At 36.9% G+C, this 13,105-nt stretch overlaps 1 protein-coding gene and 1 pseudogene across 7 annotated transcripts in view; one reads left to right on the top strand and one right to left on the bottom strand.

Moving 5' to 3' along the window:
- Positions 1-13,105, bottom strand: part of Mapk10 (mitogen-activated protein kinase 10) — a 302,698-nt gene that overhangs the window by 159,778 nt on the left and 129,815 nt on the right. The window lies entirely within an intron of this gene.
- Positions 9,637-12,472, top strand: LOC101602127 (annotated as a pseudogene).

The following is a 13,105-nucleotide window of genomic DNA, read 5'->3' as shown; positions in this document are numbered from 1 at the left end:
ATGGAAATTAAAAAGGACTGTAAATATATGTGTAAACTACAAACACACATTAAGGTTATACTTTATACCCACCAAATTGTCAAAAAGTGGAGAATATAAAAATATTTAGTACTTAGAAAGAAGGCTGATCAGATGAAAATATTTATGAACTACTGGTAGCTATGAAATCAGAACTAAATTTACAGGAAAATAGAACTGTTTACTAGTGCTATGAATAGTACATAATCCACAGTTATACTTATTTCTGAAGAAATTCATTATAGGATACAAGTATAAGAAAATTTCCTAGCACCTTTGTAACAGCAAAATAAATAACAAAAATTAAAATTTGGAAAAATTAAAACTCATAGAACAATAAATAAGTGCATTTGGCTATAGCCCTTTATTAGATATAACTGAAATGGTTGAATAGAACAACCAGTATGAAGTAAGATTTTTCATAAAAATGATAAAGGGCTGGGGTTTAGCACTTAAACACACTTGGCTTGGAAGCCTGCCAACTGGAGTTTGAGTCTCCCTAGTACCCATGTGAAGTGGTTCACACATCTGTGATCCCAATACACCTATGGCTATGGGAACTGAAGCCAAAAGAACCCCAAAACTCACAGGCCAGCTAGACTGGCCTTCCAGAGGCAAACCATCCAATAAGAAAGACCTTGTCTCAAAAAGAAGGTGGGAGGAGAAAATTGACACCCTGAAGTTATTCTCTGACTGTCATGTGTATTCTGCCTCACACACACATAAATTTAAAAACAAATGTTTTTATTTAGTTATATATTTAAAGGAGAGCAAGAAAATGGGCACATTAGAGCTACGAACAAACTCTAGACATATGTGCCACTTAGTGCATCTGGCTTTACAATGGTGCTGAGGAACTGACAAGCAAGCACCTTTAACCATCAGTTATCTCCCCAGCCCACAAATGAATTTTTAAAAACTTTTTAACAGCTAAACAAACATAAATAAGGGATTAATTTTCTTTATGAGAGCTTGAAACTGCACATCTGAATATATTATGTGGGCATTTTATCCATGTCCATAGTATACTTGTATTTTTTTTTCAAAGAGAGACTCAGAGAAAGAGGTAGAAAGAGAAAGAGAATGGGAGTGCCATGGTCTTTCAGCTGCTGTGAACAAACTCCAGAAGTGCACACCCCCTTGTGTGCATGTGCAAAATTGTATGCTTGTGTGTCACTGTGCTACATGGGACCTGTAGATCTGAACATGCGTTCTTTGGCTTTACGGGCAAGCGTCTTCACTGTAAGCCATCTCTCCAGCCTTGCGTAATTATTTTTATCGCCAATTTATTTCACAAGTTTTACATGTGTAGACATTATACAGTTTTGTTTGTTCTTATATTTTTGTGTTTTAAGCTGTTGTAAATTATAAATTTAAAATTTCCATTTCCCAAATGTTTATTGCTAAAAACAAAGTTGTATTTTAGAAAAGACCATAAATTCTACAAAATTGTTGGATGAATTTATTAAATATGGTAATTTGAGCATTGTTTTAGACTGTCTGAAGCTTATTTGAATGAGGGCAGTATTATCTTCTTTCCTCACTCTTGTCTTGCCTGGCTCTATACTAAAATGGGGTGAGGTGATGAAGAAGCTGTGATCTCTGCTTTTTGACCAGTATATTTTGTCCACTTACATTTGAAATAACTATGGATGTCATGTGATTCAAGTTTTCTGTCACATTAGGTTACATTTTCCATGTTTTATTCTATTTTTCCTTCTTTCCAGCCTTTTATGGAAAGAATTGGTTTCTCTTTGTTTTCCATTTGATTTTAATTAGTGTCTTCTGGATAAACTTTTTTTCTTCTTTTTTCTCATAGTTGGTCTAGCTTTTGCAATCTGCATCTTCAACTTCTAGTAAGTTAGCTCTTAATAATACCTCCTATAATTTTTAAACCTTTAATAGCATACTTTTATTTTTCTGCCAATAACTTGAGATATTGATGTCATATATTTTATTTATAAGTATCTTAGAACCCCAATACATATTGCCATTATTTTGCTTGCAATTATATTTTAAATAAATTAAGAAACTACAAAGAAAAAGCATTTCATATAGACTTATATGGTTAAGCATTTAAGCCATTGAGTACTTTAAAATTTTTTTTTTCTTAAGCATTGATGTTTTAAATGCAGTAATGCATGTTAGACTTAATTGATTTCCATGTTCAAACTGCTTATTTTGGCATTTGAAATAAGTTGTTCCATTGTCTTTCTGTTAATAGCACATTAGCTCAGGATGTTTCCCCACAGTGATACTTAGATCTGCCAGCCTCCTCATAGCACTTGGGCAAACCTCAGAAGTGAATTTCATATAGTACTATAAGCTGCCCAGGTCTGCTCTATAGTGCACAGTGACTTCCTCAAGGAAAATGAATGTTTTCATTTGTTGTCACAACCTCAGGGCCCAACACTATTTTTAGTATACTGCTGAAGTCAAGTAAATGTTTATTGAAGGTAAAGAGACCTAAATGAAAAATGCTCTTTCCTTCTCTAACACAGATGTCAGTGTTTTCATTATCTCTTCAAATTGAGAACTGTCAGTTTTCAGTAAATGTGATACTAGTGAATAAGGAGGTTAAAGCAGTGCAAGTTTCCAAGGTTCTAATCAGGGATGACCTCAGAAATGCTACCCAGCAGTACAATTTTATCTCTTTACTGCTGAAGTAGGCATTGGAGAATAATAGCATCCAGCCTGCCACCTGAAATAAACAGTGCATCTTAATTTTTAATGAATGAAAAAGCTGGCTATGAGAAGTAAGCTGTCTGACCTTCCCTAGTTTCCATTACAATGACTCCAGATGTTACACCACCACAGCTGAATAAGTCTCTGCAGAACTGTCTTCTTCCCCCATAAAAAGAATGCTTAGCACAACAATACCAATGAGTTATAGAAAAGTTGTTTGACAATTATATTTGATAGTACGATAGAGAGCATTTGGCACAATAGGATCATTACCTTAATAACATCCTAAGTAATAATAAGTGGTATTTTGATGCACGGCAGAACCCAAACGTACTTGACATGAAAGACGTGATACTTTGGAGAGTTGAGTGCTCCCAACTACTAGTGCTCTAGGAAAAAAGCTACACACATGCCTCCTGGCTCTGCACTGCAGGTATTTGCTTCATATTATGGCCTTGTATGAGCTAACGGTAACTCTGAACAAGGCAATGAGCCAAGTTGTAAGAATAAGATATACTTAAGAATCAGACTAAACTGGAGATGAAGAGATGGCTTAGTGGTTAAGGTGCCTGCTAGCAAAGCCCAAGGACCTAGGTTTGACTCCACAGTACCTGTGTGAGCCAAATGTACATGATGGTGAATGCATGTGGAGTTTCTTTACTGTGGCTGGAGACTCTGGTGTGCCCATTCTTTCTTTCTTTCTCTCTCTAATAAATAAATAAATTTTTTAAAGTTTTGAAGAATTAGATTAAACTCGCACCTAGTACCTGTCATGAAGTAATACAACTAGATTAAATTTTAAGAGCTTAGATCAATAGTTGAATACCTTTGTAAGTATAATATCCTGTTAGACTATGGAAGAATTAAGAAGCTTCACAAACACAGAAAATTCTAGTTGTCCTGGGCAGCTTAAGTTTCCAAAATTTGTCTCTGAAGTGAAATAAATGCAGGAAAAAGCAAATAAACCATTAACTATAAAAAATGTTGTGCTGGAGAGATGGCACAGCAGTTAAGGTACTTGCCTGCAAAGCCTAATGATCTGGATTCAATTCCCCAGTACCCACATAAGACAGATGCACAAAATGGAGCATGCATTCGGAATTTGTTTGTAGTAGCTAAAAGCTCTGGTGTGCCCATTCACTCTCTCTTTCTCTTTCTCTTGTCTCCTTGGAAATTATATATATATATATTAAAAAGGTATAGCTTGAAACTAGTAATTGTCATTCCTGAAGATAAATCAGGAAATGAGACTGTTTATTTACTTTTATATTAAGAGCTGAGCAAATGCTGAATCAGACATTTTTAAATCCTTACCTAGATTTGCTATTATTTTAGAATAGGTCAGCAAAGTATGGTCCATCAGCTAAATTTAATTTGTTACTTGTTTTGATAAGTACATTTTTTATTGGATCATAGCCATGCATTAGTCTCCATATTACATATGGCTGCTTTCACACACCACCTGACCAAAGTTGAATAATTATGACAAATACTACCTGGTAGGCAAAGCTCATGATATTTACTATTTGACCCTTTGTGGAAAAAAATTCTTCCCACCTTTTGATTTAAAGCATTGCAATGAAAGTAGTTCCAAAAGTGTATTCTTAACCTATACAAATATATAAAATTCATTCTAACATGTAGTAGCTCCTCTGAAGTTTTTAATCTTAAAGCATTCTTTAAAATATTGTTCTTGTAACAGGATGGAAGTAAACCTCTAATTCTGATGCACATAACCAGAAGTTTAATGCCAAAATATAATAAGATTTGTTGCCTGTTAGAAGAAAATTGTTTATCCTTTGGGGTGCCACATAAGAGAAACATAGACACAAAACAAGGTAGTTGGTAGGACACAATATTCTCAGTATTGTAGTGACTCAATAAATTCAGCACCAATATAAACAGTATACAAAAAAATGAGAGTTAAAATGTGAAAATCAATAGAAACAAGAAGAACCTCAGAAAAAGAGGGCATTTAAGTTTGTAAGCTGAAGCATGTTTGAGAACATTTGAGGCATCATAGATAGATTGTAATCCTCCCAACTATTACATAGAAATTACTCAAGTGATGCTTAGTTCATCTTTCTGCTGAATGATAGGCAGTCTTGGAATGTGGCCTCAGAAAAGTCACACATGTGGTAGGTTGTCTATATGTGTACACCTGAAATTATAGCCATCTCAAGACTTCTTCCTAAGGTTTGGCCTCTAACTTTGAAAGCTCAGAACTGCTAAAGAGTATTCAATAAGACATCAACACAAACTATAAGAGTAAAAGCCAAAAGAGAGTAACAGGTACAAAATTCAGAAGTCATTAAAATATTAAGTATAATTTAAAAAAAAATTAACCCTGGGCTATCACAACTAAATCAAAATATGAAAAATTCTACAAGGACTTTTAGAACATGGGGAATGTATACTAAGCAAATGTAAGCAGAGAGAGTTGATCTGTATTATTAGTGCCAAATAGCCTTTAAACCGAAAGCATTATTAGGGATAAGAACAGTCATTACAAAATAAAAGAGAAATTCACCCAGAAAACTACATACACCTGACAGAAGTGATTCAAAAAATAAAAAGCAGCTATTAATGCAATTATACAACTACAGAAGGAAATTGGAAGTTACCTATATAAAAGGATATTTTAGGGCGGGAGAGATGGCTTAGCGGTTAAGCGCTTGCCTGTGAAGCCTAAAGACCCCGGTTCGAGGCTCGGTTCCCCAGATCCCACGTTAGCCAGATGCACAAGGGGGTGCACGCGTCTGGAGTTTGTTTGCAGAGGCTGGAAGCCCTGGAGCGCCCATTCTCTCTCTCTCCCTCTATCTGTCTTTCTCTCTGTGTCTGTTGCTCTCAAATAAATAAATAAATAAATAATTTTAAAAAATTTAAAAGGATATTTTACTATACCTCAATAGCTTATAAACCAAGTATTAAAGCACACTAAACAATATAAGCCTTAATAAGTGGGCAGGGCATTGCCCAGGCCTAAGGGCTCTAGAGAGAGAGTGGAGCAAACACAATCCTAAATCCATGAGCTCTGGTTTATAATTCCAGTGCCAGAACTGGGTTACACTCCACAGTGAGTGATTGTTCGAGGATGCCTATGTGGTCCTCAAAATAATGCAGGCTAGCTACTGCCAAAGTACTTAGTTACTTGTCAGAGCTAAATGGTAAGACCATGTTGCTGAAGATACCACAGGCTGCTGACACAGAGCACTGAGAGATCATGATGGAACTTAGAAGGAAGCCAGCTTCCCCTTGGTTAGCCCTCCTAGCACTGGAAAGCAACCTTATGCCTTTTTGAAATGTACTCTTAGTAAGTAACTTACCTATTTACTATAAATAGTATATTAAATTTTAATAAAATCAATATGAACTTCAGAAAGTCTACATATATTAAACTCTAAGTAACCTTTTATTTTTATGCAAACTAAAACTAATATAAAATAACAAAAAGCTAAAATATTCTATATATTTTCTGAAATTGGTAGTTACACAAAGATATAAACAAATAAGAAAATTACACTCTAGTCTCTGTGTGCACACATAGTGTGCAAAATTAACTATCAACCAAAATATGTATTCAAAAATAATAGACCAAGCCAAATAAGTGTACAAGTAGTTATAAATTTAAAAATTCAAGAAAGAATTTAATATATTCCTTAAAAGACAAAAATCCTAGTGATTATTTAATAGATCCATAATAGAATTTAGTAATATTCTAAATATATCCATAGTTACAATACACAAATCACTTTTAGACAATTAGAAAAGAAACATTAATTTTGATGGACGTTATCTATGAAAAACCTGTAGCAACCATCTGATTTGGAGATGTTAAAAAAGGAGAGAGTAAGATACAGGAATTTTTTAGTACCACTTCCCAAGTCCCACAGATATACATCATGTGCATCTGGCTTACATGGGACCAGGAGCTGGATCCTTAGGTTTCACAAGCATGCACCTTAACCACTAAGCCATCTCTCCTGCCCCAAAATTCTATTCTTGATGGGCTGTACTTGCCTAGGAAAGTTTTGTCTTGATGGTTCAACTATTTAGAACTGGAAGCTGAAATTGACTACTATTATTTCATTTGTCCCCTTATGTCTAGTAGTGTATATTTTATTAAATTTGAATGAACCAATCATTAATACATATATGTTCACAATCATTGTTTCTTCTTGTTGGATTACTACTTTCAATATACGTTTTTAATAAGTATACTTCTAATATATATTCATATTCCTTATCACTTCTGAAATATATTCACATTCCTTATAACTTCTGAATAACTTTTGGCTGTAATCTACTTTGTCAGATATGAATATAGATAATCCAGTTTTCTCTCCTATTCCACTTGCTAAGGCTATCTTTTTCTGACTCACATTTACTTAAGATATATGTTTTTAAGTAGAGTTTCTTACACAAAGAAAAGAGCTAACATTTTTCCATATACAATCACCAAGTATTTGTCTTTTAGTTGGAGAATTAATACTACTTACATTTAGTCTTACTATTAAAAAGTTATATATTAATTTCTGTTGCTGTGACTTTTTTGTTGCTATTACACATTGTTTGGAATATCACAAAACTTTTTTCTTTTTTCCCCTCATTCATCTTAGAGGGTTTTTTCACAAGCTGATGTTTGATTTTTTTTTAATTTACTTTTTTTTTTAAATTTTTTTTTTGTTGTTCATTTTTTTATTTATTTGAGAGTGACAGACACAGGGAGAAAGACAGATAGAGGGAGAGAGAGAGAATAGGCGCACCAGGGCTTCCAGCCTCTGCAAACGAACTCCAGACGCGTGCGCCCCCTTGTGCATCTGGCTAACGTGGGACCTGGGGAACTGAGCCTCGAACCGGGGTCCTTAGGCTTCACAGGCAAGCGCTTAACCGCTAAGCCATCTCTCCAGCCCTAATTTACTTTTTATATTTATTTATTCATTTGTTTATTATTCATTTGTGGTTGCTCTCAGCTTCTCTTTGCTAGGACAAACATCCAAATAGAAACAGTTTATGGGAGGAAAGGGTTTAGTTCAAGCTTACAAGTTCAAGGGAACACCACTAATAGCAAAAGCTGGTTTACTTACATACGTTTACTGAGAGGGCCTCCACTAATGAGCCAGATCTCAAAACTGCTCTCAGCACACCGTGGTGGTTTGATTCAGGTGTCCCAGCTGATGGAGATTTGGGAATTAACACCTCTTGAGGCAGTATATTATTGGGGGTAGGCTTATGGGTTTTATAACCAGCTTCCTATTGCCAGTGTTTGCACACTCTCCTGTTGCTGTTGTCCACAAAATGTTGGCCAAGATATGATGTCCACCCTCGGCTCATGCCATTGTTTTCACCTGCCATTATGGAGCTTCCCCTCATATTGATAAGTCAAAACAAACCTTTTATTCTCACGGGCTGATCTTGGTCAGGTGTTTTCTGCCAGCAATGCAAACTTGACTGCAACACATACCTAGTAGGGCTCACTATAGGATCTGCCCTTGGTGACACACCTCTCTTTCCCAACAGGGCTCCACCCATTGGAGACACAAGTTGCAAGCTCAATCTTAATAAAACACCTGAGCCTATGGAGTCAACCCTGTGGTTCTAGGGGTTGAACCCAGGGCCCCACACATGGTAGGCAAGCATGCTACTACTGAGCGATATCCCTAGTCTGTTTTTACTTTTTATTTATTTTGATGCAAGGTCTCACCTAGTTGCCCAGGCTGGCCTGAAACTCGCTCTTTAGCCAACCAGGCCTTGAAATTGTTATCCTCCTGCTTTCACCGGGTTACAGTCATCTGTCACACTATTATCTCTTCTAGAGAAGTCCATTCTTTCACAGACTCTCATGATGATGTATATTTCTCTTCTCTTTGTAAGAATCCTTTAAGTATCTTCTGCAATGCTGTTTCAGGGGCCCTGAGTTGCTGAAAGTCTTTATTTCTCTTTTGATTTTAAAGGATAGGTTTGCTATATAGTAATCTTGATTAACATGTGTTTTTTATAGTGAAGATAGATATATAGATAGATAGATAGATAGATAGATAGATAGATAGATAGATAGATAGACAGACAGACAGACAGACAGACAGACAGACAGACAGACAGACAGATAGATAGATAGATAGATAGATAGATAGATAGATAGATAGATAGATGATAGATGGATAGATATCATCCAGTGTTCTTTTGGCCTTTAGGGTTTCTGGTGATAGGATTGTTGTTATTTTTGTACATTTGCCTGGGTAAATAGATTAGAACTTGTCTCTCAGTGAATTGATTTTTACAAAGGTGCCAAGAAAGCACACTGGAGGAAGGATAGTCTCATCTATAAGTGATGTTGGAGAAACTACACAGTCAAGTATAGAAGCACTACATTGGACCCCTGTCCCATACCTTACACAAGAAAAATGAATTCAAAACATATTAAAGACTTAAGAAGCATATAAGTAAAAGTTCTACAAATCTGGTCTGAATAATGGGTTTTCGATACAGCCTCCCCACAACAGAGGCAACAACAAAGATGGGCAAATGGGATTGTATTAAATTGAAACGCTCTGCACAAGAGAAAGAAAGAAGGAAAGCAAGAAAGCAAGCAAGCAAGCAAGAAAGAAAGAAAAAAGGGAAAGAAGGAAGGAAGGAAGGAAGGAAGGAAGGAAGGAAGGAAGGAAGGAAGGAAGGAAGGAAGGAAGGGAAAACAAGTTGCCAAAATGAAAAGACAACCTTCAGAATGAGAGAAAATATTTATAAGCCATTCATATAATGAGGGCACTATGAATGTATACCAATAACACAATGCACTTTAAAAATGGGCAGATGGGGTGCCCGGGATAGCCATGGTCCAGCGCCTCTGGCTGTCCACGCCTCTGTCTCTGTCTCATATCTCGCAGGAATGCTGCCACCATGCTGCAAGATGCCAGAGCAAGTGAGAGGCCAAGCATGGGGGGCTCCGGTGTGAGGTCCCTGCTGCTGCTGCTAGCTCTCCCACTGCACGCCTCGGGGAGTCCTCTGAGAAGGCCGTTGGCAGAAGACAGTCCTGCGAGTCTGCTGCCCATCAGTTTACAGTCAACTCCTACCTTGCTCCAGCTTTTCAACTTAATGAGGTTGGACAGTAAACTTTTAATGGCTTGTAGCATCAGAAAACAGTAATCTCAAATATGAAAGTTTTCTACATAACACCCACAGTTGACATCTGCAACTGACTTACCTTACCATGATAAATTATTAGTCATAACTGTTTCAACAAAAGAAAATGATGGATTTCATCGATTTATGTGTTCAGCCAAGTATTTCAATCATACAGTGAGGCAAAAGAACAATGGGAGCTTTAGAGTCTTATCATCTTTCTTTCGTTCTTTTTATCTTTCTTTCTTTTTTGGGGTGGGGGGTTGACCAGGTAGGGTCTATCGTCTTTCTAGCCAAGGACTGTGACTTGGTTCTCAGTGCCAGGTCCTTGGTCAAGGGGAAGAGTGGAGAGGTGGTAAGTGGATTAATAGTATAGGAGGGGGTCAGAAAGTGAGGTTAATGAAAGAAGTCATGGAACATTCTGCTAACCAAGAAGACCTGATTATCTTACTTACTGAATGCTTTGATGTAGTATTTGCTATCGGTCCAGAAGTTCTTAAAAAGTTCCAAAACAACAAGCCACTAAGTCATCTTTGCAGCAGATGGAATTCTGTGGCCGGCTGTCACACAAGTGCCCTATCACCTACATTGGAAGACCTTCCTCAACTCAGAAGGATTTATTGGCTATGCTCCACATATCACACACATTGTCCAGGAGTGGAATCTTCCAGACAACGATGACTACCAGCTATTTTGCACTAAGGTTTACATTGATCCTGTGAAAATGGATGCATTTAACATCACTTATGGATCACAAATGCAAAATATTCCAGGCCCTAAACGGAGCTATAGAGGAAGTTGCTTTAAAATTTGAAAATGGGGGCTGGAGGGATGGCTTAGTGGCTAAGGCACTTGCCTGCAAAGCCAAAGGACCCAGGTTTGATTTCCCCAGCACCCATGTGAGCCAAATGTGCAAGGTATGTTTGCAGCGACTGGAGGTCCTGGTGTGTGCATTCACACAAACACGCTCTCTCAAATAAATAAATAATATTTTTTTAAAAATTGAAAATGGTAAGACCAGAGTCAGAATACACTTTATGAAATATTACCAACAGCAATTAATGGAAATGGACCTACCAAAATTCTCCTAAATTACTTTAGAAACTATGTACCCAATTTGTGGGCACAGGGAAATAGCTGTACTCTTTGTGATTTTGATGCAGTTGACCTGTCTACAGTAGAGGTGCATCCAAATGTAACCATGGGTATTTTTATTGAACAACCAACCCCTTTCCCACCTCGGTGTATGGACAAGTTGTTGACATTGGACTATCCCAAAGAAGCCCTGAATTTTTTTATTTGTAATAAAGAAGTGTACCATGAAAAGGACATCAAGGAGTTTTCGGATAAAGCTAAACATGAAATCATTACTATAAAACTAGTAGGACAAGCTGGGAGTGGTGGAGCACACCTGTAATCCCAGCACTAGGAAGGCAGAGGTAGGAGGATTGCCGTGAGTTCAAGGCCACCATGGGACTCCATAGTGGATTCCAGGTCAGCCTAGGCTAGAGTGAGACCCTACTCAAAAAACCAAATACACACACACACACACACACACACACACACACACACACACACACATATAATTAGGACCCGAAGAACATCTAAGCAAAGGTCAGAAACATGGGAATGGATTTCTCCCATCAGGATGAAAAATGTGACTATTACTTCAGTGTGGATGCAGATGTTGTTTCCACAAATCCAAAAAATTTTAAATTTTGATTGAACAAAATAGGAAGATTATCGCCCCTCTTATCATGGCAAACTGTGGTCCAACTTCTTGGGACCATTGAGTCCTGATGGGTACTATCTATGCTCAATCTGAAGATTATGTGGATATTGTTCAAGGTAAGAGTAGGAATTTGGAATATCCCATCCATGGCAAATGTGTACTTAATTCAAGGAAAAACACTCTGGTCAGAGGCAAATGAGAGGAACTATTTTGTTCATGAAAAACTGCATCCTGGCATTCCAGAAAAATGGGTGTGTTTATGTACATTTCTAGCAAACATGAAGTTGGACACCTTTTATCAACTGCTTATTATAATATTTCCCATTATAACAATGACCTCTGGCAGATTTTTGAAAACTCTGAGACTGGAAAGAAAAGTATATAAACCATGATTATTCAAAGATCTTCACTGTAAACATAGTTGAGCAGCCTTGTCCAGATGTTCTTTGGTTCCCTATAGTTTCTGAAAATGAAATTCTGTGATGAATTGGGGGAGAAAATGGAGCACTATGCCAAGTGGTCTGAGGAAAAATATCACAACTGTGGGATAACTGGCAGTTATGAAAATGTCCCCACAGATGAGATTCACAAGAAGCAAATAGATCTAAAGAATATGTGGCTCCATTTTATTCAGGAGTTCGTTGTACCAGTTACACTGAAGGTATTTGCAGGCTATTATACAAAGGGGTTTGCACTGTTGAATTTTGTAGTAAAATACTCTCCCAAAGATAGTGCTGTCATCAACATTGCTCTCAATAACATGTGGCATGATTTTCAAGGAGGTGGGTGCAAATTCCTAAGATACAGTTGCTCCACTGAGACCCCTTGGAAAGGCTGGAGTTTCATGCATCCTGGAAGACCCACACATTTGCATGTAGGACTTCAAGACACATTGCAGTGGCATTTATTGATGCCTGACTTACTTACTTTCCATTGAACTGAATTTCATTTTGGGATGGACAATTGGCATGAATGTATCACTGAGGTTGTGCTTGAGAAGATGAGAGGAATGTTTAAAAAACTACCAACAAAACAACTTCACTTGGGGCCAAGCATTTGAAAAACTGTAAATGATTGTTTATGTTTATTGATGCCTGCTCTGAGCCTTAAAACACAGGTTGAAGAAGAAGAAAAAAAAAGGAAATCACACTATTTATTTCTGTGCTTTAGGATTGTCTCTGAAAATAACAGCAGGTTTCCTGAATTAGTGTTTCATATCCAGGTACAAATAGATGTGTCATTAGCAAGCCTAATAATATTTTCTTATTTAAGGGAAACATGAGAAAAATTATCATTATGTAGGGGAAATGTAGAGAATAGACATAAATGAAAATCAATACGTTTTGAAGCCAGAAATCTAGTTACTGAATTTATATGCAACTATTAAGTAACAATTGACCTCTACATGTCTGTTTCATAGTAGTTACCCAAAGATAATGTTAATGCAAAGCTTTTCCCCCAGGAAACCGAATGCAAGCACAATCAAGGACCATGTCTGTTGGAACCACGTTTAGAGTGTTATACTTTGTCTGACACTCGTATGAGATATCA

Source organism: Jaculus jaculus, chromosome 2 (assembly GCF_020740685.1).
Source record: "Jaculus jaculus isolate mJacJac1 chromosome 2, mJacJac1.mat.Y.cur, whole genome shotgun sequence".
Classification (NCBI taxonomy): Eukaryota; Metazoa; Chordata; class Mammalia; order Rodentia; family Dipodidae; genus Jaculus; species Jaculus jaculus.
Note: the sequence above shows the minus strand (reverse complement) of the source record. Positions and strands in the feature narration are given on the sequence as shown.